The sequence below is a fragment of the Calypte anna genome, chromosome 4A (assembly GCF_003957555.1).
Source record: "Calypte anna isolate BGI_N300 chromosome 4A, bCalAnn1_v1.p, whole genome shotgun sequence".
Lineage (NCBI taxonomy): Eukaryota > Metazoa > Chordata > Aves > Apodiformes > Trochilidae > Calypte > Calypte anna.
Window position 1 is genome coordinate 37,958,801 of NC_044248.1, and position 25,282 is coordinate 37,984,082.

Genomic DNA, 25,282 nt, shown 5'->3' on the forward strand with positions numbered 1-25,282 from the left:
CAAATCCTTGATTCTCACATAGTCAGAAGATATTATTTTTCTTCAAAGGCAGTCACACTTTGTAGTCTCTCGATTCAGCCATGTGAATCAAAGGTTCACAGTGCTGCTTTTCTCATTGCCAACTGTTTCACTTTATGGCACTTTTAAATTTTGTTACACCTTCCTTTTGTTCCCTATCTACTTACTTTTGTCTTCTCTTTCTTTTCATCCCTCTCTTTATTACTTCCTGAAGGAGTTGTGGGGTTTTTTCCCCTCCTTGAGTTCTCTGTTTTTCAGGTTTCTCTTGCCACTGCAGCATGGTGTAGTATTCAGCTGTTTGCTAGGAGAGCCAATACTTCTGTTTATCTTCTCTTATTTGTCTGCAGGAGGGAAACCAATTAAAAAGTGAAGTATCTGCTGAGAGGGAAACCTTAGCCTCACAATAGACAATATATACAAGTGCACTTGTAAAGTAAAAAACCAAAACAAACCCTACCACCAAACAAAAAACCCAACTGTTTCTTCAGTGTTGGAGAGTTTGGGCCTAAGAACAGAGAGATGCAGTGGAAGAAACTGCTCTTTGGAGCCAGTTTGCATTCTCCTCCATGTATCTGCCCCCAAAAATCAATGGAATACTCTGGAAATTAAATGTATTGAGCTAAAGAGGGGCAGACGAGCTTCTGTGTATGTGAAAGTAACATCAATCCCCTTGGAAAGTGAAGGAGTGTATTAATTCCTCTTGTGGGTGAGGAATTGAAATTATATGAGGCTAGGGGAATGTGTCTGTGTCACCAGTGAGTGTGTCTTGGTAGATTTGCCACCTGAAGCAGATGGTGCTGAGGACCAAGGCGTTTGAACTGGCTGTGGCTTCTCCTTGTGCACAGGATGGCTCTTGGCCCCAAAGCACCTTAGGCATGCTCTTGGGATGTGTTTTCTGGCTTACTGCTTACAGCCTGTGCACTGATGGTGCTTCACAGCTGCTTGAAAGTGCACTAGAAAAAGGTTAATGTAGTCATATCTCAAACATTCTCATTTTAAAATACCTTTTTTTTGGAAGTCACAAATTTTAACACGTGCTGTAGTGGACTTAAGTGTGCTCATGGTCTTCTTAGGATGATAACCAGAACTGCTGATCTGTTATTTTCTTTAATCAGTGAGAGAAAAGAGGGAAGCAGTAATAAAAATAATGCTGAGATTGAAAACCCCGGGCTGAGTCTGTAAAATAGCCTGGGACTCTGTGGGACTGCCTGGGTGATGCGGTGCAGGTTACAGCAAGAGCATCCACATCGGGGCCCTGGGGCAGCCTCAACTTTGCCATAAATTATTCCTGCTGATGCTATAAAAGCTATAGGACGAATCGGCCCTTCATTTTTCAATCGGCGGTTCCCACGCTGTCCGTTTTATCTCGGTTGTTAATTTAATCCCGGCAGTAAATTGCCTCGCTTCTCTTAAATCTCCCCGTCCCGACAGCCAAGCGCAGGACGGGGGGGGGGGGGGAAAGAAGGAGGGTTCGGCCGGGGCTGTGTGGGAGGAGGCGGTGGCGGCCGCCGGTTCCCTTGGTTGGTGATTGATGGCTCTGGATCGCCGGCCCGCTAAACCCAGTCCCTGGAGGGTGAGCGAGGGTCCCCTCCGGTGGCGGCGGGGGCCGGAGAGGTGGCAGCTGCGCGGCGGCCTCCTGCGGGGGGGTGGGAGGAGGAGGAGGAGGTCGTCTGATCCTCGGCTGGCTGGGCCGGGTCCGGTGCGATCACTAGTGGGAGCTGGAGAGGGCGAGAGGAGGGGAAGAAAACCCCAAACCAGCCCAAACCCAAGTGCAGAGGCCACGAGCCGGAGCGGGAAAAAAGGGTTGCGGGAGAGGGAGGGCAGCCCCGCCGAGCCCCCCAGCCTCCGCAGCCGGTAAGGACGCGGGGACGGAGGGGGAGCGGGGATGCTGCGGCGGAGTGGAGGGGGGATTGGTGGTGGGGCGGCCGGGGCGGAGAGGGATGTCCCGGAGAGCTGCGGTGAGGGGCCCGCATCGCGGGTGGGCACTCGGGTTGCCCCGGTTTTGTGCCCGCCTCAGGCAGTGGAGAGCCCCGAAAGCTCCCCCGAGCCTTCCAACCCAAAGCTGGGGCTTTGCTTCCCCCGGCTGGGGAGCTCTGCAGTCCCGTCCCGCCCTGTGCACGGTGTCCAGGATTTGCTTCAAGCTGCTCCCAACTTGGGGAAGAGCAAGAAGCTACGGCGGAGTTTGTGGCTGTCCCCAGCTGGGAGTCTGGCAGGAACTCTTGGGACCACCTTTTCTCTCCGGGCACACGCTGCGCCTTGATAACGACCTCGTTACTTTGCCTGCCGGAGAGTGGTGATTAATCTGCAGTGCTCCCGAAAAGTGCTTTTTATATCTCAAAATGCTGGTTTGTCCAGGTAGCGTCTTGTTTTGTAACTGAAAGTGATGGGACTCTCGGAATCTTTGTTAACCGATGGGTTTGGGTGCTTGTGGTGGACTGACCTGAACTCTGATTTCCCCGTCGGATCGCAGCACTCGGTGGTGTGATTTTTGGTGACCTTTTTTTTTTTTTCCCCAAAGCGTTGCATTCGGCTGCTTGATTTTAAGAACCTGATGTGTGCAAGTCACGGAAGGCATTGCTATTTAGGAGGCTCCCGTGGGTTAAACCAGAGGTCTTCCTAGCGTCCTGAGTCTGACAGAGCAAAAAGTGCCGGTGGTGAGGGGGGGGGGGGGGGGTGTAAAAATAAGGCAGGCGTGTAAGGATAATGCTCCAGAAGGCTCTCTCGGCATGCAATCACTTGCAGCTTGGATGCTTCCTAACGGAGAGGCAGTGTCCTCGCTGATTTTCCCCTCTTACAAACTACTCTGGTTTTCCCTTGAGCCTGTGTAAACTCTTAGAATCTGTAGCCTCCTGTGGAGAGGAATATCGTAGCTTTAACTTTACTCTTTGTCAAACACCACACCCTTTTTATTTTGAACCTTTGTTCTGTAGCACCCATGTCTTGCTTAGGTGGTGTAGACTTGATGCCTGTTTTTTTCTGTCCCATTCATGCTTTTATAAACTTCCAGTGGTTCTTCACTCTGTCTTTCAGGGCTGACATGCTCTCTTCTGCTCCAAGTTTACCTGAATATAAGGGAAATCGTTATTTTCTGGGAATGGATACTTTAGAACACAAACACGTTAAAGTTAGGATGTTAGAAGTGACAGTCTCTGGGAATAACTCATGGGAGCAGTGTAATGTGACAAAGTGGTTACCATGTGATTGCCTACAGGACAAATCGCCTCTGTCTGACAACCAGGGAGTAGCTTATTGGCACCATTTATTCTTGCTTTCTTTTCCTGGGAATGGATTTCTTTCAGAGGCTTAAAAAACAAACAAACAAAAAAACCCCCCCAAAGCAGCATATTACTATTAGAGTGATGTGATGAACTCCTAATCTGCTTGTAAGTAGATTTTCTGGTTCATGTGTTGAAATTTTGCATTGTTATGAAATAGTTTTGCAGTTATTTCAAAATAAAGAATCCATCTCAGTAAATACAACCTAAGGGCCTTGACTGTCTTCCCACAACCTACTACCCTGCTTGGCTTCAGCTGAGCTGCTCTTGATTGACACTTGTGCAATCAGGGAAAAAAAAAAAAAAAGAACCTCAGGCTTTTGGTGTAGTTTTGTCTACACCTATCTGTATTTGTGTGTGTGTAAACCCTGACCTCGTAGTCCTTTCTGTGGGTCAGAATGCTCTGGCTTCAAGTACACTTAAGTAAATGCTCAGTTTTAAAGCTATGAGTAGGTCCATTTTAATTGGTGCACTGGTGTGGTTAATTAAAGTGATGCATATGCTGGAGTCTTTGCTGTGCTGAGGCCAAAGCATTCATCACTTGGCAGAATCAAGCCCTCAGGTCTTGAAACTCTCTTGTAAAGAGCTTTGGTTGGTAATGATGTAAACTGACAGATTCACAAAGGCTGTTCCCAGCATCTCATCTTTCTTGCCTCTTTCTGTCATTCTTCTCTGGGTATTGTTTCCTAGAAAACAAGAGCTTCAATACATAAGACATAATATCTGTTGCCAGGTGCAAGAAAACAATGAGAGGAAGCCTGATGCTCAGGTGGGAAATGATGTGTTACTACTCTCAACAATTAAGACTTTTTTTTAGATGATTGTTTTATGAACTACTCTGTTTCTTAACCACTGCTCACTTGCAGTGTGCTGGGGGGGTGTGAAGGGGGTGTCTGGATCCAGCCTAAACACTGCTGCTAACAACAGCCATTCCTAGTACTTCACAGTGTTAGGATATGGGATAAAACAGAAAAGGCTCCCCAAAAACTCGTGACAGGTAATTTCTCTACTGATCTTTGGGTAGCTGCAAGGGTAGAATAGCATATAAAGCAGCATGGTTAGCTTGGTTGTCATTACTCAAGAAGTTGGTGAGGATTTATAGATGTAGGGTTTGACTTGCACATGCCAAAATGCTCTAGGTCATTATTCAGTAAATACTGCAAATCTTGAACACAAACACATTAATTGAATCTGTTGGTGGTAACCCATAAAACAGGCTATAAAATATATCTCTAGACTTATTACCACTTGGATTTTTGTTTTTCAGAAGATGTGAGCTCCTGTTTTTAAATTGTCTTGAAGGAACTGATGATGTTGCCACCGACAGGCAAAATTTGGAGGAAACTGATAAGAAAATGCTGCAGTTTGGGCTAAGGGTTGCATGTGTCAAACTGGTTTCTCCTCCAGTCACTTTTCAGATCTGCCATGCTTCTGATTTGCACTTTGCTCTTGCAGTTTTGTATCTGGTTGAGGCAGGAAAAATGTAGCGAGTTATATGATAAGCTTTTAAAAAAAGTCTACAAATTGTAACATTTTAATGATATCTATGCATCATCATAGTATCAACAACCTTGTTCTTTCCAGCAGCTCATGAAAGGAGGAAAGATTTATCTATTTCAGCTTCTACAAGGGCTGGACTTTTTCTAGTAAGGAAATGGTTTTGAGGTAACTAAAATACTTTTTATAAAGTGGCGTTTGATTATATTATACCAGGTTTTCATGCGTTACATGACTGGGTTTACTTTTCCCTGCTTAAAACGTCAACACCTCATCAAGCTGTAAAGAAATTCCTATGTGATCAATTATTCTTTAGGGTTGGTTCACCCCGTGCTGTGTGTGCAGACCCAGGTGTGCCTGGTTATACAGGCAGCACACCCAGGGAGGTGTGAGTGTCTGGGTGTCTCTGGTACACAAGCAATACCTTTAATTCCCACAGAATATGCTGCAGGGTTTTGATAAGAAGCAAAAACCCAAGGAAATGTCATTTCTGGTCTCCGGGTGGGAGTCCCTGTGAGCTGAGTCTTAAGTCCTTGCTCCAGCCACTTGTCAGAGTGAGTATCTCTTAGGCCTCCAAACTTATGGCAGATTTGGTTATAATTGGCCAATAGGCTCAAAACTTAATAAAGAAGAGTCTGGCAGACATTTTTATCTGCAGATAAGCAGCTCTAAACATTTCCTTGGGAAAGCAGGCTGACAGGCTGATTTTCTGTTTGAGTCTGGGTGTAAAGCAAGTCCCCATCTGATGGTGCAAGGGCCAGCAGGGAAGTCGTGGTATGATTTTGAGCTCTGTGTAGCTGGTATATGGAGTCATCTGTAGTGGCTTGCAGGTCTGCAGAGCTTGAGAAAATGGGCACAAACTACTGAATGTAATGAAGAGGCTGTGGTAGTGATGTGAGTATGGGAAGAGTGTTCCTGAGGGCATGGGTTCCTCCCTTAAATGTTCCAGAGGGATGCTCTTTTATATACCTAGATCTTAGGAACTTTCTTTCCCTGCAATTTTGTTCCACGCTGAAAAGAAATTCATTACTGAAGTCAAAATACATTTCTTAAAAGCTCTGTACTTTGACATCACTATGTCACGGGCCAGGATGAATAAAGGCACATAATTAAAATGTACTTTCTTTAAAACTACTTATTTCACAACACGTATTTCTGTTTTTTCTGAAACAAAAGCACATATTGTTTGGTGTTTTGAAAAATTTCACACCTAAAATATAAAATGGATTTTATATGAGAAATATTGAAAAAGCAGCCACTTAAAAGAAAAGTTTTTAAAGGTCTAATTTATTCAAGACTTATTCCCTGGAGCTACGAATGCATTTGCTCATGCATAATTTTATTGAGGAGCACTGATTTGAATAAAATTATGCACTTGCAGGTTTATGGAATCAAGACTATAATTAGCTCCAGGTTAATTTCCCCACTTCTTAATTAAAAACACCCAGGTCAATTAACAATCAAATGAGACTTTACCTTTGCAATTACCTACCTTTGTAGAAAGAGCCATTCCAGTGAATATTTCCATTTTGGTAATATCTGACCTTTTGCCCAACTTTCCTTTATTCTTACCAGTTTTGGCCAAGGAAGAATAACCTGTGGAGGCAGGGTAAGAAAGTTGGGATTGTTCAGTCTGGAGAAGAGAAAGTTCTGGGGGGACCTTATAGTGGTCTTCCAATAGCCAGGGAAGATGGGGGGGGGATATTAGGAAAAAATTCTTTAGTATGAGGGTGGTGAGATGCTGGCATAGGCTGCTCCCTCCCTGGAAGTGTTCAGGGCTGGTTGGATGGGGTTTTGAGGAACCTGGTGTAGTGGGAGGTGTCCCTGCTCATGGCAGGGTCTTAGAACTAAGTGATCTTTATTGTCTTTTCCAACCCAAACCATTCTGGGATTCTGTGATTTGAAAAAGACTATGAGGAGGGGAAATGTATACTGGACATATATATGCATGTGTACTGGACTCATTTATTTTATAAAGGGAAAAAAAAAAACCATAGTTGGTGAAAAAATAGTTTTGTTTTGGATTGATAGATGTGCATTTGAACAGAGTTTGGCTCATTTGTTTTTATCTCTTAAGTCCATAAACACAGTTTGCTTCGTAACTAGGTAGTTGGATATAGTTTTCTTCATGTATCTGCTAATTTCTCTTCTCCCTGGCAGAAGTGAGGAAGAAATTACAGTGTGCATATAGAATACAGTGCAGAGGGTACAGATATTTGCAGGCTGAATGTTTGCTGGTCTGATTTGCTTCAGAGCCTGCTGCTTGTAGGTTCTCTACATACATGAGAAGATTTGGATAGAGCAAACAGATTCTTGCTTCTGTGCCAGATGTGTTGCAAGGTCAGGACAGTGTAATGTAGATAAGGTTAATTAGCTATTTGCATTTACTGCTGAAGTTGGATGAACTTTTTTTTTTTTTTTTTCCTCACAGAGAATTTCTCTTCGGGCAGAGTTTGTAAAAATGAATATAGCAAGACTTTTGTAGCCTGCAGAAATAAAATTAAGTGTTTGCAAGCATCATAGACTTCTTTGTTCTGACAGGCAAGTCTTGTAGGGTCTTGTCCTTCTTGGAGACTTGAAGAAGAGAAACCCTATGAGCTGAGCAGAGTCCTGTTGCTTCATGGAGATGCTACAGGATTATTTGCTAACATTGCTGTATCTGTGTTTCTCTCCAGAGGAGTGCAGACACAAGTACCCCTTGTGAAGTGTTTTGAGGCCCTGGGTCAAGAGTGAAATTGGGCAGGATTAGACTTGGGTTACTCACAGACTGCTTTGCACTTTCATCTTTACAAATATTAACATGTGGTCTTCTTGTTTTATTCACAAGCATTGCAGGCAGACATTCAGAGTTTCCATGTTCAGCCCCTTGCAACTACTGTGAATGTGGAGCACTGCACCTGTACTGTGTTTAGGGTTTCAAATGCTACTATAATTTCTGCTTGGGAGATGGTAAGAAATTGTTTGAGTAAAGATTGCCAGTGTAATTTCTGTGTTCAAGCTACAGATCACCTAATTTGGGGGTTTTCATGGGACACCCATCACTGTCATGTGAAGCTGCTTATGGCAGGAAACATTCTTCCCACAGATATTTATCTCCTTTTTCAATTTTACCTTGACACAGATATAATTGCTTTACTACAGCTAAAGAGCAAACCCATTCTCCTCTAGGATTTTGGCATTAGTTGGAAATGGATGCTAAATTCTAGGCTTTTATCTAGGGGCTAATTCTATTTACATAGAACACGTAAGTTACACTTGCCAGCAGTAGGTGAGCAGCTATGGCATCACGTAGATGCATACTTAGATTTTATGCAAAGAACAGTTTTTTTAGGTTTTTTGGGTTTTTTTGACAGCTGTTGGAGCAGTGGGCAAATTTGTATTTGAAGTGGAGGATATGTACAGTTTTAACTTGAAGCTAATTAATTTTAAGTTTATTTATTGATGCTGAATCTTGGAAGTTGGTGGAACTTGTGCATAAAAGCAAGAGTTGTCTTACATGTATTGGAATATCTTTATGATATTTTTTTTTGTCATATTTAAGTACTCAACTTGGCTCAAGGTGACAAGCAAACTGTAAATAGTTTGACCAAAAGGATCAAAGGATATTCTAAGGATAAATGACTGATTTGAAGGCTAAATGAAGCTTTTACAAGTGCTTTGCCATAAAATTAAAGGACCTAAGTGGGCTGTTGATTTGGTAATTGTAGGAGGAGGTGCTGTGCCTAGCTCTTCTTTTTATTTTTCTTGCTGGAAAGTAGGGTCCTCAGCATGCCAAGCAGGTGGTGGGAGTGTGCCTGGTCTGCATCAGTGCAAAGGCATCATCCTTGTTTTGTCTCTTCTCCAGCTGGGAGGTGAGATAACCTCACTCACTGTCCTCAAGCAAAATGAGGCAATCCTCCTGTGAAGTGGGTCTTGGCTTAGCAAGCTAGCATGGAAACAAACTGTGGAAGATGCTATCTTTCTCAGAAATTAATTTCTTTTCCCTGTGATTCCTGTTGTAAGCAGTACTCTCAGGTGGTACCTCACAGATGTCAAAGACTAGAGATGGGAAGGTTTTGCTTTTTTTTTTTTTTTCCTGGTGTGCAACTAATATTCTAAAGATTATGTAGAGTTTGAAATTGAAAATGGTGAGGGGCAGTACCCATGAGGCAGGGTGGAGAGGATCCAATCAGTGTGACCACACAGGTCCTGTGAAGTTACTTCCTTTGGTTTTGGTGTGCAAGGTACTACTGGAGTGAACAAATGCAGCTTCAATACATTTGGACAAATCCTAGGAGCTTTCTGGGGGTACAGCTGAAGGAAAGTGTTGGCTCAGCCATAGGGATCTGGGAGTCTGGATTGACAGGAAGCTGAACATGAGCCAGCAGTGTGCCCAGGTGGCCAAGAAGGCCAATGGCATCCTGGCCTGTATCAGGAAGAGCGTGGCCAGCAGGTCCAGGGAAGGGATTCTGCCCCTGTACTCAGCCCTGGTGAGGCCACATTGAGTCCTGTGTCCAGTTCTGGGCCCCTCAGTTCAGGAAGGAGATCGAGGTGCTGGAGCAGGTCCAAAGGAGGGCAAGGAGGCTGTGAAGGGATCCAGCACAAGTCCTGTGAGGAAGGGCTGAGGGAGCTGGGGGTGTTCAGCCTGGAGAAGAGGAGGCTCAGGGGAGACCTCATCACTCTCTACAACTCCCTGAAAGGAGGTTGGAGCCAGGGGCGGGTTGGTCTCTTTTCCCAGGCAACTCTCAGCAAGACAAGAGGGCACAGTCTCAAGTTGTGCCAGGGGAGGTTTAGGTTGGATATTAGAAAGAATTTCTTTACGGAGAGGGTGATCAGGCATTGGAATGGGCTGCCCAGGGAAGTAGTGGATTCTCCGTGTCTGGAGATGTTTAAAAAGAGACTGGATGTGGCACTCAGTGCCATGGGCTGGGAACCGCAACGGTGGTTCAAGGGTTGGACTTGATGATCTCTGAGTTCCCTTCCAACCCAGCCAATTCTATGATTCTGTGATAGGGACAAAAAGCACAGGGAGGTTTGCAGAGGAAAGTCAGGACTTTTACTACTTCTACCACTGGCCAAGGACAGAAGGGACAGGTTACTTCAGGCAGCAGCTGTTTACATGTTCTATTAATGGTTAGAGATCACAGTGAACACTGGAAAGGATTATAATAAAATCCTTGAAAGATGTGCACAGCAATTCCTGTTTTCATTCCAGACTCTGGTGTTGACTTTTTAACCTGGTCTGCAGCTATGCTGTAGACACCACATAATGAACAGCACGCATCCTTATCTGCACAGGTTATTCCATTTTAACAAATACAGGTTGAAATAGCAAAATCTTGCTTAAACTGGCAACTTAGTCCAGATAATCTGCCCTCTAAATGCCATAATTGTCCCAGGGAGCAGTGGCAAACACAGATAATTCTACGTAAGTGTCTGCTGGCTGTTCATTTCTGATTTGTTGGCTTGATTTCAAAGCATGCATATGGATCCCTGGTGCTTGTTAAACTTCCCTGAGCAGTGTGAGTATTCAGCATGTTTAAAAATCAAAGTTACCTTTCTTATTTTGCTTGTGGACTGAAGTTTGAATTCAGATTTTAAGGCCATTCAGGTGATGATCTGTCCAGAGAAAACACATGCTAAATTACAGGTTATTTTTTTATTTACTGATAGATGTTAATCCAGCTACCTACTCTCTCTATATGCTGGAATGAACTGATCATTGGCTATTTTTTTTTTTTTTTTTTTTTTTTGTGGGGACTGGAACTGATTACAGAATAGTTGCCAGCAACTTTAAACTGCTTGCAATCTGTAAGTAGAGGTGGTTGTGAATGAATAATAAATGTCAGCAGTTGTGAGCTACTTTCTGCACTGAACAACCTTTTTTGATGTTTCAAAAAAGGTTTCAACTTTTTTGAGTCTTCCTTATTTCTCCCAAAGTCTCCAAGTCGAAGCATCAGACCCAGGTGCTGTATTCTTGAAAGGGACTGGATCTGAGGGAGGGTAATTAGGGTGATTTTTATCCCACTGTGAGGCACTGCCAAGCATATGGCATGGAGAGATCTATGTGATAATCTTCACTGAATGAGGAAGGAAATGGTCTGAAGGGATGCATATGTGAAGTCATCCAGCTCAGGATTTGCTGCCTGGTGTTGGGTGGGGTTTTTTTTTGTTTTGGTGTTTTTTGGTGTTTTTTTTCCCTACAGCTTTTCAGCCCACACACAGCTTTTGGCTAGGGGCACAGCATTTTCCTATTGCTCCGGAAAGCAAGAATGATGCTGGAGGCTTTTGGGGTGTGCTGGGGTAGTCAGCCCTTTCACATGTGCTCTTAAATCCTCTGAGCCCCTTTCAAAGGAACTGAGTTGGTGGCTGTAAACTTAGGATGTCCTGCTCATCCTTTTATGTATTTTTTTTGTCCACAGATATGGACAAAAGTATAAAGTATGGCTTTGACAGAATGTATGGCTGGGCAAGGAGGTTAATGAGTGCTGGTTTTGCCACCTCCCTCCTTGACTCCTTTTTTTTTTTATTTATTAAATAAAACAGGTTAGCTGTGGAAGCCTCCTGAACGTTTGTGCAACTGGAGAACAAGGATGAGTTTATGCTCTTGAGAACCCTTTACATTTTGTTAATCTATTCAGGTCAAGATTTAGATTTTTAACAAGACAAACAGTTGTTTATGCATCTAAACATCATACTACCATCCTTAAAAAGACTGTTCCTTCTCTAGTTATGTAATTTATGTAATGGCAGCTGACAGGATAAAGTTAAAAGGTTTTTATTGCTATGGATGTGTGTAATGTGGAGGGTGTAAGCATAGTTTTCTTCAAGAAGAGTTTCATGCTACAATGTTGGCAGTTGCATCCACTTTTAAAATAGAGTAGTCCACATTTAAATACAATCATTTGTGATGTTTCTTCCATTAAACTCTTAAAAAGAAAATTGTCAAATGAGAGGCTTTTTAAAATATTTATATATTTGGGTTCAGTATTTTGCTGTGATTTGTTACATTAGTTCTCAGAGTGAAATCAATTTATCTCACTTGAAAGAAATAATAAAATACAAATACCTTCCAAAATAGGTTTTTAAATTATTTTGTTGAAGTATAGCTAGGATATCTTGTAACAGGTGTTTCAAATGACAGCTTAATTCACTAGGAAAAAAATAAAATGAACGGGCTGTCAATTTAATGAATGAAATAATGAATTGGCTGAAGATGTTTTGCTATTTCCGTGGCCAATGGAAATGGTATTGCCATTGAAGGGACTTTCCTTCTCTTTCTTCCCACACTGTTTCACTTTTCTTTCAGCCACCAATCTCTCTGTCCTGCCCTCTCCCTCTGAGTTCCCTCTCTTTCCAGATTATTCCTGCCTGAACAAAAGCAGCCAACTGCTGTGCCTGTTGCTAAATAAGCCAGCATCAACATTTTCAGCTGCTTTTATTGTTCAGAGGCTATTTCTCTGAAGTATGAAAATTTTTTGTTGAGTATTAGCTTAGTGGCAGTAATGATAGCATTTAATGATACTCCTCTCCAGTCAGAAGATGGATGCTTGTTTATAGAAGCTGTTTTACATATTGTTAATCAAGAAGCTTTGGATGCAGTGGTAAATATAACTTGAATTCCTGCTTAAATCTACCATATACAAATAATGCAATCCTGTTTACAAGTGCCCCAATTGACAGGTATACTGTAAGGTGCATAAAAGAAACTAGGAGCATATGTCAAACAACAGAATATTCTTTTGCACACTCAGTTAAAATGATATTTCAGTTTTGTGGCTTGCTTAGTTCTGTGCTCTTGGGTGCACTGATGCTCACTGATACAGATTTCAGAAGTTCCAAGAAACTTTGTGGCATTAGTGCTGCATCTCTCCATCACTGAGGGATGGTGAGTCTACTCTGCTTTATTCTCCAGAGTCGTGGTTATAAGAGCATCTGGATCAAGGAGATGACCAGACTACATGGCAGCTCATGTGCAAGGGTCCTTTTGCCAAGCCCAGCGCCAGCAGTGGTTTTGCTGGGAGCATCGTGTGAGGATGTGGCCAGGTGGCAAATGTAACCCTGGTGGTGAAACATCCATTGGTACCTGTTCTCCTTTTGCTGTTCCTGACTAAATAGGTTATCATTGTGGGGAATGCTTCCAAATGTCCTGCTTGGCAGTTTCATGGTAGGAGTTAGCTGCATGGCAGAACTAAGGATGGCACTCCTTGGGGTGTGAATTCTTTCTGCTTCTTCATGAGAAGCATAGAGGAGCATCCTGTATTTGTAGCAGTCCTCAGGTAGTATGAAATGGTGGCAATCCTCTGTGGCACAGGGAATGGTCACCTGGGCTTTGTCTCAGTCATTTTCCTTTTCTAATCAAGATTTTGAAGCACCTGCACTTCCTTTTGACCTGCTTTTTAAGGTAATGCTTGGGCTAGATCCTCAGTTGCATCTCAGAGCCCTTACTGAGTTTTTTTTTTTCTAATTAATGCAGATTTTGAGGCTACTTTGAGGCTTCCTGATGGCCTGGCATTTGCAAAGCCTGTGAACTGTGCCCATATAAACTTTATTAGTTCTTTGAGCCATAGAATTCCATCACTAATGTTACTATAGTAAGTATAAGCCCTCCCTGAGATGGTTTCCATGGGTTTTACTCCCTGCTTAATCTTTAAAGTTGTAGTCTTATTTTTTCATGGGGGTCCATCTTCTGTTGGAATTCTCCAGCAAATAGGGCCTCACACTAATGAGAATAAAACCCATATTGAGCTCTTTGCTTTTGGAGGTTCTCAATAAATTTCTGTCTGCCTTGAATATTCGGATTTTTTTCAAGCCCTACCTTTTATTTATATCTGACAAGAGTTCATATTTCTTTTAAATATCTGGTCATAACATTTATTTGAGGAAGGTTTGCTCTTAAAATGGTGCTTCTTGAAACTTGTGTGCTTTCTGTAGGTGATTGTCAGCATCTACAGAGTCCAGGTGACCAACTGACTGACTAATGTGATTAATCATGTTTTTTACTCACTGAATATTCCCATTTTCTCCTCAGAGTTTTCCAATAAAGCTTTGTGTTGCTTGGCCTTTTTGAAGGCTAGATAACTACTGATCTGCATCAGTCAGCTTAACTTACAACTGGGTTTTTTGGTGTTACTTGAGTCTTGTGGGCAGAGAGGCATCAGCGCTCAGGAGATCCCCAGAGGGATCCCAGTTCCAATGACATTTTTAATCCTGAAGTTTTTAAGGATTGCTGTTTGTCCTCTTTTGATGTGTTCATGTTCTTCCCCAGTCCAAACTGAGAATTCCCAGTCAGACAGTGGGAATGGCAGGTTAGTAAATGCAATGTTTGGGTGTAGTAGACGATCAACTACCTTGTGCAGCTCAGCTGGGTCTTCTAGGTAAGTTGAGGGAATCATGGAATTCAAGTGTAATATCTTTGTCCTTCCACACATGGAATTCAAGTGTAGTATCTCTGACCTTCCATACTTGTACTAACCCCAACATAATCATAGAATCATAGAATTGGCTGGGTTGGAAGGGACCTCAGAGGTCATGCTTAATTGGACGTTGGTTGAAATGGGGTTAGGTTTCTATAACCACGATATGGTATCTGATGGACATTTCCAGTATTTATGGAAATAAAACAAGATGCAGCACTAAACTGTATTCATAGATGTCATCAGGAGACTGCTGATGTGTGACATCTCTTTTACATTGTGTAATTGCATAAGATCTCTCAAAAAACTTCAGCTAAAATTGCCATGAGTATATACATAAAAGGAATAATAATGCACAAATAAAATTGATACTTCTCAGGCAGTTTCATGTCTGTGAGAAAGGTTTATCCAGGTAATTTGGTTGAACTTATCTGGCAGAAATTATACCTCTTCCTGTGTTATAGTTCCCTAAATCCTCATCATCAGGCTGAGAAATGTGGAGCAAAAGACATGATTTTGAAACTCGTAATGCAGTCCTGCGTTTAGAATGTGAGAACTCTGGTTTTATTTCCACTGCACTGAATTTCATGGTAGTTCAGTCTTTGGGATATTTTCTTCTGATAAATACAGTTTATGTGGGCTGGGTGGTTCATCACTCACCAGAGGGAAGAAGAGATGTTAAATGGCAGTGATGAGGATTGTAAGGTGTATGATTTTAGGAAAGCAGGCTATGGTATAGAGTGTGTGTTTACATAGTTTGCTTAAAAAAATGATTTAGAGAGAACTTTACCAAACAGCTTTTCACTTTACCTATCAAATGTGTCTAGGTAAATGTCTGCTTGACTCATTGGAATTTCTTTTTGACTTTTAGAGTCCTTACAAGAAAGCTTGAGGTGTGTTGCCATCTGACTATCACTTGGTGAAGGTGGATTTGAGGGTGATGGGCGCTGGGAGAGACTGACAAATTAACTTTTCATTGAAAATATAGCAGAACTGGCAGTTTAGTTGCTAGTTGGCTAAACTTGTTTATTCAGATTTAAGGTCTAATCCTTGAACCTGACCCTGCAGCAGTTGGTTGGAAGGTGGCCTTTGTGATCAGCTGTAGAAAGGTACTTGATGTGATGGAGTTTCAGATGCTGTGCTCATAAGTAACATGGAAAAAATGGTGATAGATGACATGAAAAGTCTGAAATGAAAGCAACAGATGATTTTTTCAGTTCAAAATGACCTTGCCAAGAGAGGCAAATGACATCACAAACTGGAAGGTCATTGTTTCTTAACAGACTTATAAAATATGTTTTTATCCAAAAAATACACTGAGAGACTCAAGTGGTGGTGAATATACCACTTTAAACTCATGGGAAACAAGGATCCTTAACTATTCAGGAATCTGAAAAACTGCTGATGGAAAGAAAGTCTGACTTCATCTTTATGGATGTAATCAAATTCCTCTCTCTGCTACTGTCAGGTATTTGAAGATGATGGTGAATTTTCCAGTGTCCTATTCCACTTGACTAAAAAGCCTGAAAATACAGAAATTACACAGACTCACTTGTTTATTTTTACAGACCTCAAGTGCATGCACTCTCATTTGCTTTCCTTATTTTCCCTTAATCAGCTTTTCCCAGTTACAGTTCTTTTATCAGCTATGGAAATTAATCACAATAGAAGCAGCATTGCAAAAAGGTTTTTTTTCTGTAGTTAGGATGTATGTTAGTACTGTAACTATGGGTGAAGTGCTCTGTATTTTCCTATTCTAAAACTCAACATAACTTAGAGTCTGAATTCCAGAGTCTGTTTATGACCCAGAAATTCTTGGAGTGCAGTTTCTTGCCTTCTCACACTTTCCTGCAGGTGGAAAAGACACTTCACTTTATTATTCTACAGATGTCCACTTTTGTTTTTAGAAAATTCTCTTCCACTTTCTTTTTTTTTTTTTTTTTTTCCTTTGCAATATCCTTAACCCACTGATGAGATAGAGGTGGAGATGTCTGAACTCTCACACTCCAAAGAAACATCACCTAGTGCTGGTGTATGGGAAGCACTCCCTCCTCTGTCTGCTTTCAAGAAGCAATTTTGGGGAACAAGCCTGTGTTTCTTTAAAAAGACCCATTTTCTGTTCTCTATAGCATTTACTGGCTTTGCATGCTGAAATTCTTTTTTTGAGGTACTTTTGATTGTTTGAAGACACCTTAATATAAATTTTATTCAATCTGGTATGTAGTCAACCATTAATCTCCCTTTCTAAGTCCACTTTTTCAGCCCTTGAGCAGCTTTTTGTTCTTACTCTGAACTCTCCAAGTTTTTTGAACTTCCATAATGTCAAGTGATAGGCTGGTGCTTCTTGGTGGCCATCAGACTTTCTGACTGTGTTCCAGCATTTAAAGGTAGAGGCTGTGTACAAAACTCACCTAGAAGGACATTTACTTCCTCTCCATGGAATTCAGTTTGAGCTGTATTGAAGTCTACTGATTTAGCTGCAAAAAAGCACACTTTAAAAATCATCTTCCTTTTCACTGGTTATCCTCTAATTTTGTAATTTGTTAGCTGTGAAAATAACATTTACTTTGGACCTTAATCTTATTAATTTTCATGCTTGACTTGAAGAGCAATATTGACCAAATTTTTCATGTATCCCCTAGGACATGGTTCAGGATGAGTGTTTAAAAACAGTCTGAAGAGCAGGGATGTAAGTCAGATGTGTAAACCAGAGTGATTCCATTAGCAATATTTTCCATTTTGATAAATTGCTTTTCTGCTGTGTTCATCAAGCTTCTACCTTGAATGTAGTAACCTAGTCATACTCTTTTTTTAGTTTTGTTTTTATATATCAATCCCTCTATGTTTTCATGTTGCATTTACAACTGGTCACTTTAATTAAATGCTGCTGCATATGTGCAAGACCTTATCTGCTCTCTAGTGTCTCTTAAGTGATTTTTCCACAAGCAAAACACTTTTGCAAGGAGCATGTGGTCCCTTTCTGTGTCTGTAGGTTAATGCCTGTTAAATACATGACTTCAAGGTTGGCACAGAGTGCATGGTTTCAGAGCAGAAGTTGCATTTAATTTGCTGTCAGGTGCTGGATCCCTGTCACTGGCTGTTTCAGGACAGTAAGCAGGATTTTGGCAAATAACAGGAACCTCCTGTTGCTCAGGGTGGGTGCAGGCAGGGATGCTTGCTCAGCCGTGAGGGCACAGGCTGCCTGTGGGGACTGTCAGCACATTTTGTGTGGAATTGCCTGGATGGGTCTGTGGAGAAGAGGTTAAAGGTACAACCTTTAGTTGTAGCTGTGTATCAAGGACATCCCACGTGTGCAAAGAAGTTTTGTTGTTGTGTCATTTTGGGCATGTTGTCTTGCAGCTTTCCCTTCTCCTTGATAACACCCTTTTTATTCCATTTTCTTTCCTCTGGTTTTTGAAAGCTTCAAAAAATGATAGATTGTCTGATGGACTGGCTGTTCCAAGAGGTTTATTGTGGATGTGAAAGTGTGTCTCATACAACTTGAGCATATCCAGAGCAAATCATATTTCAAACATTGGCTTTTTCAGTGGACTGCAGCTGTTCTGCTGGACACTTCATTTTGCTGGAATATGGGCTACAAGTGCTCAGACTGCAGATGCTTTTATCTAGGATAAATTTCAAAGAGTTTCACCACTGGCATTTTACATTTGCTTAAGCTATTTTCTTTCATGCTTTCTATATAATATACATGGAAATCACTAGCTGGGGAATCATACTTAGCAGCTGGTTAGACTCTGTTTCTTTCAAGAGCTTGTGTGGGACTTCAAAGTTTACATGGACTTGCAGGAAAAATAATATCAAAGGCAGAAATGAGCAGAGTTTTTGATAAATGTTGGTGCTGGTTTGAGTGCTTCCATGTTGCCCTGAGCTAGCTCACTTATTTCTTTCGAAAATGCACAGATATTTATATTACCTTTCTCTATAATCCTTTCTAAAGGGTTTTTGTCTATTAAAAAAAAAATCACCAGTGGAAAAGTTTAAAATTAGGTTTTAAACGTGCATGGGGGTGGAGGTGTATCTTGATTTTTGTGCCATTTTTCAGAGTTCATTTATGAACTGCCTTTAATCTACTGAAGGAAAGTAGGATGTTTATGTTATGTCATTGGGCTCTCATTAGTTGCTGGTTTTTTAATAGGACTATAATTTCATTTGGCAAGCCAAAACCTTCCCGCCCTTTTAACTCCATCTCCACAAAGCCCATGAAAGTCTTTGTCTGAACCTCCTGTTTCAAAGCAAAACAAGAAACCCCTAGATGAAATAATTCAGCTCCCACTCACCAGGTTTCTAGAAAAGTCTTAGCACTGTGTCTGTAACATTGCTGAGGTGCCCTTGGCTCACTCAGCATCACAACCCCCCCAAATTCCAGGTGAAAGCAGCCACAGGCTTGGGGGCACAGGTGAGTCACAGGCTGGTTTGAGAACAATGATGAAGAATATTTGGATAAAATCAAAATGAAGTCTTCTTGCTTTAGGGCCACAGAGGAGAGAAACCTGAACAATTAGTGTGGTTCACCCATGAATTTGGGAATTAGTACTCCTCTGAAGTTTAAAGAAATAGAGCTTGTAATTCACTTGAAGGCAGGATGTTAAGTGTAATAGTGAGGTTTTAGACTTTCACACCTTAACTGCTGGTGTATTCCTTGTTTATTATCTTAATAGGTTATCTAGTGGCCCATTCTAACAGGCAAACCTGTGTATGGCTCAGGCAGCTTGGTTGCCTTCTTTGTCATTGCATGGGTAACTGAGGCTCATTTTCTGGTGTCTCTCTCTTGTCAGTGGTGGCAAATGGTCCTTCCTGAAGACAGTTCTGTTTGTCCTAGCCTCATTTTAGGACAGACCAGGGTCCTTTTCCTCGTTTTATTTTTCTTTATTATTACTATTATTTAGGAATTGAGATGCTGAGGCTAAGCTATGCCTTCCATAAGGTATAGGGCTTCCAACATCAAAATAAGCTTCTTTCCTTGAGAAATCCAAGTTAGAAGCTTATTGCTCCACCAGAAGCTACCTCGAGAAACTCCATGTGCTCTGGGTTTCTGTTTCAGTCTTTCCTGGCAGCAGATCAGCAAGACTTCTGGGTCACTTTCCAGTTCTCTACCTTTTCATCTATTATTATACATTCCCTTTTGTACAAGTAGCAAATGTGTAAAGGCTGAATGTCTGCTTGCTGTTTCTCCTGTGTGGTGTTTCCTGATGCTTCAGCTGTGGGGCTCTGGGCAACTTCGTTTTCATTTCCAACCTGAGCATCATCAGAGCTGATCCCTACACAACGCTTGACTTTGCCCTTAGCCTGTAAACTGCTTTTCCCTCTCTGCTATTTGTGGCTTCCTTTCCCTCCTTTGATTTACTGATAGGCAGCAATCAAATGCCCTCTTGGCTTTTCTTTTTCTAAGTTATCTTAACCAGGGCAGGCAAATCTAATGTCACTCTTCCCAGGTGTTTTGACTTCTTGCTTCTTAGCAGATGTAGCTGCAGCCTTAGGCACCAAGTGGGAAGGGCTGGAGTGGGGTTTCCTTGTGGTACAACCCCTCACAGCCACTCCCTCACTGATGCACCTTGGAAGAACAGCAGACCAAAAGTCAGACATCATGGGCTGAGGTTAAGGGAGTAAAGCAAAAAGCAAAGCAAACCAAGGAATGCACTCACTGCTTCCCATCAGCAGGTGTTCAGCCATCTCCAGGAAAGCTGGGCTTAATCACACCTCACAGATACTTGGAAAGATCAACACCACGGCTGTAAACTTCCTTCCTTCCCCTTCCCTCAGCTTGATTGCTGAGTTTGACATCATAAGGTCAGGAATATCCCTTGGGTCAGCTGTCCCAGCTGAGGTCCCTCCCCTTCTTGTGCACCCCCAGCCTCCTCACTGGTGGGGTGAGAAGCAGAAAAGGCCTTGAAGCTGTGTAAGCACACACACAGCAATAACTAAAACATCTCTGGCTTATCAACAGTGTTTTCATTACAAATCCAACACACAGCACCATACCAACTGCTATGTAGAAATTAACTCCATCCCAGCCAAAATCAGTGTGTGTTTCTTCATCATCAGGACAGGGAATGGGAGCTGAGCAGCTGCTGGGGTAGTGTGGACAAGGGCAAGGAAATGAATAATGAAGATTTTCACTGTTTTCAATGGCTGGTGTCCTCAGTCCAGAGCCAAATCAGAATATTTCTGGTATGATGTTCTTTGGGTTTTTTTTTTTTTCCTTCCCTCCTGTCCAACAAGGTTAATTGGTCTGTCTGTGTTTATGTCCACATTACTGAAATTCCAGTGGTTAGCAGCACAGGACTGGTGTTATGTGGTGGGGCAGTGACCCCTGCCCATGGAGGGTGGCTGTAGAGAGAGTCTTCCCAGCAGAATGTGTCCTGGTTTTACAGTACCTACTTTTCTCCTCCTGGTCAGTCTGACTCTTGTTCTCCTTCTCCCATCATAATCAGGAGCACATCTCAGGCTCAGGAATACCTTTGCTGAGATAAAGGGAGTTCCTAGGCTAGATGCTGCTGAGAACAAATTAAAAAAAATGATGGCAATAAATAATGTAAAAACTTTCTCCTGTTACAGACTTCCAGATACCTGACTTGCCACACCACCTGTTTGCATCAGTGCAACTCTCAGCTGTAGGGTCTGCCTTGCAAAGTGCTCTGCCCAACTTCTGGAAATAACTAAAATGACTGTAGGTAAAACACAGACTAACTACAGTAGAGCTACACAATATCACGATGTTAAATCATGTTTAATAAGCCCTGAATTTTCCCTAGTACTCCTAAAAAAAACAAAACAGACTTCTGTGATAATATTGAATATTCCAGGCAATGATGGGGGAGGATTCTCCCACTCCACTTTCCCTCCTGTGTTTCTGAAGCAAAGGGGATGCCCCAGTAGGTTTATTCCACTTGGAGATGAAATGGGAGAGATGCATGAGCAGCTAGAGGTGAAGAAAGGTTGATGGGATTATTATTTAAGGTTTTTTAGTAGCATGGTACTCCCAACAAGTAATTCTGGTGTTGCACTCATTTAGTTAGGAAGACTTGAGATCCCTGTCACAGAGATGTGGTAGATGGAGAGGAGTGCAGAAAGATGGCATTACTGGGGAGCCAAGTTTTATTTTTTTCTGTGCCCACAAATGTTTGCTTTTCCTTAGAGCTGTAAGCTCTTTAGATTGTTTTTCACCATTTTTTAAATTGCTTTTTCCTTTCTAGTGAATCATCGTGAGGCTTAAATACCAGCATTCTGTATTTTCACTGTTAAGCATCTTCCACCACATTTCCTGAAGCACAAGTGAATTCTAGTAAAGGTTCCTGAATCCAGCCTTGATTCACCATGACCTGAGAAACTGCATTATTTGGTACTTAAAAGATGCTTTCCTGAAAGTGATATCCCTGGAGGCAATGTATGGTAATATAATGTGTCAGTATTCCAGATCTCTGAAACGTCCTTATATAATTTGTCTTAGTAGCCCAGTTTATGTGATGTGGAAACTCTTTTCTAACATGTGTGCCTAAGCAGTGAGCCCTTTGTTAGATCCAATTAGCATTTCTCCCTTGATAGAGTGTGTGGCTCTCATGTGGTGTTATGCTTGGCTGCAGACAAAATTAATCCAGCCAGCTGGGACTCTCAGCATCAATTTTCTTGCAATCTCAAGGTATAGAAGCACTGGTACATATGTTTACATTCAGCAAATCCAGCATTCAGTGCATGTGGCAATAGCCAAGCCACTTGTCTGGCATAGCATGCAGTGTGTCAGCATGTTTCAAAATTATTATGTGTATGTGAGCTACTGTACAATAACACTTTCCCCCCCCAAAAGTACTGTAGCTCCTCTTCTGGTGGTGAAAAGGGTTTCTTAGTTGTCTTATTTATTTTTTGAGGGCATGATCAACGTGCTATATATGCTATGTTCATGAAGATACTTAGTAGCATTTAAGAAAACCATATGTAATTTCTGTTTCTTTTCTACTGCAAATTGTTAATGCAAAGAAACCCCAACCCAAGCATTTTGTTGGTTGCCAACTGTTTTGTTGTTTTCATTAAGTGCTTATTATGGGCATTTAGCACTCTAAAGGATTGTTTGAGAAACTGCATTAGGTTGTGTGTTAATAACACCAAGAAACAGGTGAAGTAAAATACTTCCAAGTACCACCTTTCCCCCCTTCCACCCCTTCTCCCCCTTCTCCCCCCTTCTCCCCCCTTCTCCCCCTTCTCCCCCTTCTCCCCCCTTCTCCCCCCTTCTCCCCCCTTCTCCCCCCTTCTCCCCCCTTCTCCCCCTTCTCCCCCTTCTCCCCCCTTCTCCCCTTCTCCTTCTCCCCCCTTCTCCCCCTTCCTCAACCCCTTCTCCCCTTCTCCCCCTTCTCCCCCCTTCTCCCCCTTCTCCCCTTCTCCCCCCTTCTCCCCCCTTCTCCCCCCTTCTCCCCCCCTTCTCCCCCTTCTCCCCCTTCTCCCCCTTCTCCCCCCTTCTCCCCCCTTCTCCCCCCTTCTCCCCCTCTCCCCCCTTCTCCCCCCTCTCCCCCTTCCCTTCTCCCCCCTTCTCCCCCTTCTCCCCCCTTCTCCCCTTCTCCCCCCTTCTCCCCCCTTCCCCCCTCCTCCCCTTCTCCCCCCTTCTGCCCCCCCCTTCCCCCCCTTCTCCCCCCCTTCTCCCCCTTCTCCCCCCTTCTCCCCCCTTCTCCCCCCTTCTCCCCCTTCTCCCCCTTCTCCCCCCTTCTCCCCCCTTCTCCCCCTTCTCCCCCCTTCTCGCCCCTTCTCCCCCCTTCTCCCCCCCTTCTCCCCCCTTCTCCCCCTTCTCCCCCCTTCTCCCCCCTTCTCCCCCTTCCCTCCTCCTTTTTTTTTTCTTTTCTTTCTTTGACATCTGTTTATCTGCTAAAGTCTAGCAATGTTGAGTTATTTGTTGTTGATGCTTTTCAATATCAGGAGTGATGAATGTGACTGATCAGAATTTACTTGTTTTCCTGTCAGTTTGTACAAAGGCCAAATTGTTCCAAAACTTTTTGGTCCACCTGTGAGCATCAGAATGGCTCTTCAGCTTCTTCAGACACTAAAATGCTTTTAATCTGATTTTTTGCTTCATTACCTGTGCTCTCCAAGCACATTGCACGTTTACATCTTTTTGTATCTGGAAATGGTATCTCAGCCTTGGCATTCCCTTAGGCCTGGTGGTCACTGTGGGTGGCTTATACTGACTGTAATGCCCTTTTTACACTCTTGACACTTCAAACAGCTGTTGTGGAGTGAGGTTTGTTCCCATTCCTGGCCAAAGTTTGTGTTTATCCCCCAGGGCTGTGAGGAGCAATGTAGGAATGACAGTCGGAGGGGCTGTTTAGTGGAAAACTCTGGGGGGAGGTGATGGCTCAGTGTGGCTGATGGTGCTTGGCAAATGGACTGAATGAGAGGTTAGTAGTTGTCCTCTGCCTTGGCAGTCATTGAATCACAGAACTGGCTGGGTTGGAAGGGACCTCAGAGATCATCAAGTCCAACCCTTGATCCACTACCGCTGTGGTTCCCAGCCCATGGCACTGAGTGCCACATCCAGTCTCTTTTTAAATATCTCCAGGGACGGAGAATCCACTGGGCAGCCCATTCCAATGTCTGATCACCCTCTCTGTAAGGAAATTCTAATATCCAACCTAAACCTCCCCTGGCACAACTTGAGACCGTGCCCTCTTGTCTTGCTGAGAGTTACCTGGGAAAAGAGACCAACCCCCCCCTGGCTCCAACCTCCTTTCAGGGAGTTGTAGAGAGTGATGAGGTCTCCCCTGAGCCTCCTCTTCTCCAGGCTGAACATCCCCAGCTCCCTCAGCCTCACCTCATAGGATCTGTGCTCGAGTCCCTTCACGAGCCCAGTCGCCCTCCTTTGGACCTGCTCCAGGACCTCGATCTCCTTCCTAAACTGGGGGGCCCAGAACTGGACACAGTACTTGAGGTGTAGCCTCACCAGTGCTGAGTACAGGGGCAGAATCCCTTCCCTGGACCTGCTGGCCACGCTGTTCCTGATACAATGTTCAGGTGCAGAAAAGTTTCCAAACTGGGGAGAAGTCAACAGCTACCTGAGGCTTTCATCAGATGTCATCTGTGTGTCACATTTGCTTGGCTGGGATGAAGGGCTCCTGGCATGGGGGCAGGGCATTCTCTCTTTCCAGTCCAGACCAATATTGAGGTTTTTTACCACTGGCCAGTGCCCATTTAAGAGCCAAGGTATTACAAAGATGCCCTTGGGAACAGCCAAAAGCAGACACACTTTCCTTCTCCCCTCTTCCCTCCCCCACCTCCCCCTTCCACAAAGGATGCTTTTGTAGTTACAGTGAGGAGTCAAACTTTGTTTTGATATTTACCTTGTTTTCTTCTCTTCTGAATATTCATGAGGAGTAGAAACATCTCTTTCTGGGATTGCAGTCCCTTTCTTACCATGGCTACCCTGGTCCTAATGCCCTTTCTGTTTCCTTAAGGAGAGTGACTCCATGGTAGTTATTTCTTCCTCCTGGATTAATGTTGATAGGTTATTTGTCTTTGGGTTGAAAGTTGCTCAGTCTCAAACTGGTGTTTTTTTTCCAAAATCTGTGTGTGGGGGGGAGAAAGCTAAAGGAGTGTTGGATGCCTGGGAATAACCCACAATCAAGTTGTTTGCTTCTAGTAGCTCCCAGGAGCCAAGTGCTCTACAGTATGTATCAGGAGCATGATCCCTACCTTGAAGATAAATGCACAGCAAGCTAATTGTGATGTAAATTTTAGTAAAATGCATATGGACAGGCATCTATTTTCAACTACCTAATTATAATAACCCTAATTATTTGGATAGGTCTAATGGAATGGGCTTCTTGACACATTTCTCCAGTTGCAGCTGTGCCTCGGATCTCCAATTTTTAAAGTTAAGGATAGTAATACCTTTAAAAAATGACAAATTGAAGGTATCATTTTTTATAACTATTAACTTTGCTTTAAGTGGGTAGTGGAGGGCTGGCAAATCTTAAGTTGGCTGTGCAGTTACAGAATTAAGCAAATAAATTGTATTCTGGATGCATTTTGCATTGGTCTGGTGGAATTCAGCTGAGGGAGAAGTTTTAGATTGTCCTGAAAAATGTAATCAGCAAATGG

At 42.9% G+C, this 25,282-nt stretch overlaps 1 protein-coding gene across 2 annotated transcripts in view; it reads left to right on the forward strand.

Moving 5' to 3' along the window:
- The first annotated feature begins 1,809 nt into the window (after positions 1 to 1,809).
- BMPR1B (bone morphogenetic protein receptor type 1B) overlaps positions 1,810 to 25,282 on the forward strand; it is a 231,346-nt gene continuing 207,873 nt past the window's right edge. Inside the window, exon 1 of one of the 2 annotated variants that reach the window (XM_030450219.1) lies at positions 1,810 to 1,872. The gene's annotated coding sequence lies outside the window, so the exon portion shown is untranslated. The remainder of the gene's footprint in view (positions 1,873 to 25,282) is intronic. The other variant, XM_030450218.1, reaches the window with a different exon arrangement.